Consider the following 6,056-nt stretch of genomic DNA (forward strand, 5'->3'; position numbering starts at 1 on the left):
TGTTTTGGCACAGAACAGTCATATCAGGCCTCATATGAGAAAATGAACACACTAAAGCTCACTTCAGTAATTCAGGGCTACATGTTTAAGACTTTGTTTGTAGATGTTCTGTGATGGGGTTGAGGGTATCAGGGAAGTATATGAAGCTGTTGCCTAGTGGGAGGTTGGTTGGTTGCACTGGTGTGTTTGGGCCTTGTTGCTAGGCTAGCTGCCACCTACTGTAGTGGAAGTGATGAGGCTATTTCAGAGCTGTGATGGCACAACTGGAGTGGAAGGAGAGGTCAATTGGCTGTAGATGCATACCATGCTCAGCATGTGTGCTCTGTTCATCCAAGCTGCATATGGACAGGCAGCCTGGAAGGGACAAATATTTTATGCTCATACACTGAGTGTGCAAAACATTTCCATGACATAAACCTGACCAGGTGAAAGCTATGATCCCTTATTAATGTCACTTGTTATATCCACTTCAATCACTGTAGATGAAGGGGAGGAGACGGGTTAAATACGGATTTTTAAGCCTTGAGACAAGGTATGGTAGTAGGTGTCAGGCGCACCGGTTTGAGTCAAGAACTGCAATGCTGCTGGGTTTTTCATTCTCTACAGTTTCCTGTGTGTATCAAGAATAGTCCTCTACCCAAAGGACATCCAGCTAAGTTGAAACAACTGAGAAGCATTGGAGTCAACATGGCCTAGCATCCCTGTGGAATTCTTTCGACACCTTGTAGAGTCAAAACCCCAATGAATTATTGCAGTTCAATTATGACTTCTCTCTGAGTCTCTCCAGTGACATAGATGTGCATGTCTCACTGCAGAATCAATGTTAAACGATTGAATTTAAACAAACTGCGTTTAAAGTAAGTGTTTTTAAAGTAAGGCCGGCCTGAGGTAGACCCAGGATGGAGCCCTCCTGCTGGGCTTAATGGCCGGTGGTGGATCCATGGGTTCTTTCAGTCCCACCAGAACCCCTCAGCCCCGCTCAATTACACCGCAGGCGTCTCAGTCTGCCTGGTCAATTACCAGCTAGCCCTGGCATTTAGAGACATGTGCATACGTTCAGCAGGTCGCCTGTAATCACTGGCCTTTGGGGTGGGGGGAGGGAGAAGGGGGGGAATTGCTTGTGCAGAAAATGAAGTATTCAGATTAGCCAGTGAAGCTGAAGGAGACAGGATGGTATGGTAGTACGACTGTCACTCTCAATCTGTGGTCTGTTTGTGGGAGCTCAGTATAGCTCTGTGTAAGGGGAAGATGGTTCTGACCTTTCACCCTTTGTCTTACCCAAGTCATTAGCCATATAAATGATGCAGATTGACATCATGTGAACATACTCAGCTAGATGTGTGTGAGAGAGCGAGAGTGGTGGAGAGCTGTGGTCAATGTGGCAGCAGTCAATGTGTCGCAGTTCAGAGCAAAGAACATAAGCCTGTCCAAGGATTGGATGACATCATGAGAACGACCTGGGTAGTGTGTACCGTATGGGTGTCTGTTGCACTGTGTTGTCTCATGTTCCAGTGCCAGCCAGCCCCCTGCTCCGCCCGCCTGCGGCTCCACAGCTACCTACGGCTCGGCCAGGTATGAAAGCAGTGACACCTGACCAAGGGAATTAATCATCCTTGACCCTAAGTCAATTACACCTCATTACCCACTCTGTGTTGGCCTCTCCAGGGAGCAGCGCCACAATGGGACGACATGAAAGTCAACAGCGTCACTGAATGGAGCCCTGTCTGTCTCTTCAGGAGCCGACCTTCACTCCCTGTCACTCTCACAGCACACAAAAGCCACCATTGTTCCCAGGTTACTTTGGCCTCTTAAGACAGAGCCTCTAGTGTTTTGTGACAGAGAGGGTACACTGGTGCAGGTGATTTGTCTCTGATGTAGTGAAGATCGTGAACTACATGGACTCTAGTCCAATTTGTAGCTACAATGTATAAAACGTATTTCAAATTATATACAGTATCAGTCAAAAGTTTGGACACCTACTCATTCAAGGGTTTTTCTTTATTTTTACTATTTTCTACATTGTAGAATAATAGTGAAGACATCAAAACTATGAAATAACACATACCAAAAAAGTGTTAAACAAATCAAAATATATTTTATATTTGAGATTCTTCAATGTAGCCACTGATGACAGCTTTACACTCTCTTTGCATTCTCTCAACCAGCTTCACCTGGAATGCTTTTCCAACTTACTTGAAGGAGTTCCCACATATGCTGAGCTATTGTTGGCTGCTTTTCCTTCACTCTGCGATCCAACTCATCCCAAACCATCTCAATTGGGTTGAGGTCGGGTGATTGTGGAGGCCAGGTCATCTGATGCAGCACTCCATCACTCTCCTTCTTGGCCAAATAGCCCTTACACAGCCTGGAGGTGTGTTGGGTCATTGTCCTGTTGTAAAACAAATGGTAGTCCCACTAAGCGCAAACCAGATGGGATGGTGTATCGCTGCAGAATGCTGTGGTAGCCATGCTGGTTAAGTGTGCCTTGAATTCTAAATAAAACACTGACAATGTCACCAGCAAAGCACCCCCACACCATAACACCTCCTCATCCATGCTTCACGGTGGGAACCACACATGCAGAGATCCTCCGTTCTCCTACTTTGCATCACAAAGACACGGCAGTTGGATCCAAAACTCTCAAATTTGGACTCATCAGACCAAAGGACAGATTTACACCGGTCCAATGTCCATTCCTCATGTTTCTTGGCCCAAGCAAATCTCTTCTTCTTATTGGTGTCCTTTAGTAGTGGTTTCTTTGCAGCAATTCAACCATGAAGGCCTGATTCACACAGTCTCCTCTGAACAGTTGATATTGAGATGTCTGTTACTTGAACTCTGTGAAGCATTTATTTGGGCTGCAATTTCTGAGGCTGGTAACTGTAATGAACTTGTCCTCTGCAGCAGAGGTAACTCTGGGTCTTCCTTTCCTGTGGCGGTCCTCATGAGAGCCAGTTTCATCATAGCACTTGATGGTTTTTGCTACTGCACTTGAAGAAACTTTCAAAGTTCATGAAATGTTCTGGATTGACTGACCTTCATGTCTTAAAGTAATGATGGGCTGTTGTTTCTCTTTGCTTATTTGAACTGTTCTTGCCATAATATGGACTTGGTCTTTTACCAAATAGGGCTATCTTCTGTATACCACCCCTACCTTGTCACAACACAACTGATTGGCTCAAACGCATTAAGAAGGAAAGAAATTCCACAATGTAACTTTTAACAAGGCACACCTGTTAATTGAAATGCATTCCAGTTGACTACCTCATGAAGCTGGTTGAGAGAATGCCAAGAGTGTGCAAAGCTGTCATCAAGGCAAATGTTGGCTACTTTGAAGAATCTCAAATATAAAATATATTTTGATTTGTTTAACACTTTTTTGGTTACTACATGATTCCATATGTGTTATTTCATATTTTTGATGTCTTCACTATTATTCTACAATGTAGAAAATTGTAAAAATAAAGAAAAACCCTTGAATGAGTAGGTGTGTCCAAACTTTTGACTGGTACTGTATATTTTTCTTTCTCTCGCAGAATTCATCTTTACCTGCGCTAAGAAATAACTGTACGAGAAACAGTATATCTTGAATCAAGTCATCCTCACGACTATAAACCGAAGTTAATGGCAAACACTGTAACAGTAAAGACAGCTAGGAGTCTGTTAAACACAGAAGATTAGTATTTTCAAACAGAATGTCTTGGGTCATTTAATCCTAGCCTACCGTCTGAAGGAGTCTGGGGTCCCAGGTTCACTGGCCTCTGCTCTAAACGTCAGACAGCACAAAAGAAGCTGGAACAATAACTGTCCACAGGAGGTCGATTACCTGCAATTAGAATGCAAGTCAGTTCCCGTCATTATGGTAAACCTGTAACCTAAGACCATAGACCCATATTCCTCTATTATGTCTGTAGTGCACTTCACCCTGGGACTGGGAGTGGTAGACCCTGCATCACCTGTGTCCACGGTTCCCAGCTATACAACTTGAATGGTGGTAGTAGCGCAAGAGTAATGTTTTTCCCCTTCCCTGTGTGCTCTCCTTCATCTGCACTGAGGTAGTCTCTTGTGACAGACGAAAACATTAAGAGGCCTTTAGTTACACAAGCTTTGGTTCTTGGTGCCGAGTAAATTGGCACTGAGGAAGGAACTGTATTGGTGAAATCAAATTAACAATATGCATTTACCTTATTGCCTTCACCTTTACTGGGTTTACAGATCATAACACATGAAGGTGAGGGGAAATGCACCAAAATACACTGAACAAAAATGGAAATAAAACATGTAAAGTGTTGGTCCCATGTTTCGTGAGCTGAAATAAAAGATCCCAGAAATGTTCCATACGCACAGAAACCTTATATCAAATCAAATCAAACTTTATTTGTCACATGCGCCGAATACAAGTGTAGACCTTACCGTGAAATGTAAAGCAAAACCAGGCTGTGAAAGTGGATCAGATAACTCCAGGCTGTATCACAACCGGCCGTGATTGGGAGTCCCATAGGGTGGCGCACAATTGGCCCAGCATCGTCCGGGTTTGGCCAGTGTGGGCCATCATCATAAATAAGAATTTGTTCTTAACTGACTTGCCTAGTTAAATAAAGGTTAAATATGTATGTTTTAAAAGCTGTGTTTTTTTTTACAAATGTAAAACTCTGAGAAACATATAGCAGCCTCTCCTTTTGCAGTGCTTACTCTTCTTGACTGTAGGCCTACCTAGCTGTCTAATATGCATGGATCCTGTGTTCACAGTTGTTCAGACAGACAGACTTCTGGTGTCAAAGGACATCGGTACAGTATGTTCCTCTCTCCAGGATCTATAAACAGATGGGGGGCCATTCTGTTCAAAGTCTTGCCTTTGTTTGGACCCGCCAGTGATGAAATATTGATGGAAAAATATAAATATTTTGCCTAGGACTTAATGTTGAGCATCTGATAGGGCTCATGAGTGTTTGGGATCCCCTGTCTCCTGTTACAGCCAGTGAGATGCCCCATCCTGTACCACTCCACCATTCACTAGTAGACTTATGGGGACAGGGCTAATCGATAGCCTTTTACAATGCCAGATAAAGTTACCAAACTGTCTATTGGTCTACTCTAGTAGGTCTTTGTGGCCATACTGAAACTTGTTCACTAAAGTAACCCCCCTCCCAAAACAATATGTTGGGAAGTTTGGTAGATTCACCATGTGGTCCCTCATTAAAACTGCACAGAATTTCCATCTGCAAAATAATATCTAACACACTTTCTTAATTTCCCATCATATTTACAATATAGTATTATAACAGTATTATCCACTCCACTCCATTCATACCTCTCTGTTCCTCTTTGTCACAACAGTGTTAGTGTAGGGATGGATGTGAATGATTGTTTGCCCTGTGCCTCATTCAGACCAATACAAATCAATAGATGACCAATCCATAGGGTTTAAACCTGCTCTGAGAGGGGCTTTCCTACCCCAGTCAGTCCCACTGAGGGAGTGGGCAGCCTGAAAGTCTTCACAGATCTCACCAGGGAGGAGCAGCCAGGATCAGAGGGGTCTGGTCTCTATCAATCTATCCATCTCATAACCAGCTGCCCTGTGGGCTCAGACCAGCCCCAGAACCCACCACCACGCCCAACCCCACCAACTTCCCAGGGCAGCAGTAATGTAGCATGTTTATCTCAAATCAATAGATTTATCTCCCTGACAGTGACTACTCCCTCCGGCTCCCTCCCTGGAGTCTGCTGGTTTGTTTGCAGGCACACTCATTATGTCCTTCGATTTGTTTCTGGAAGAGGTGGTGAATCGATGAGTGGCCTATCAGTTTCAAGGTGGTGATCCTGCTTGAGTCTGAGTGTATCCCTACGAAGCCAAAATGTTTTATGTTTAATGGCCCTGTTTATACAGTGCATTCGGAAAGTATTCAGACCCCTTCACTTTTTCCACATTTTGTTACATTACAGCCTTATTCTAAAATGTGTTAAATAGTTTTTTCCTTCATCAATTTACACACAATACCCCATAATGACCAAGCAAAAACTGATTTGTAGAAATGTTTGCACCTTAAAAAAAAAAG

This window comes from Salmo salar, chromosome ssa01, assembly GCF_905237065.1.
Source record: "Salmo salar chromosome ssa01, Ssal_v3.1, whole genome shotgun sequence".
NCBI lineage: Eukaryota > Metazoa > Chordata > Actinopteri > Salmoniformes > Salmonidae > Salmo > Salmo salar.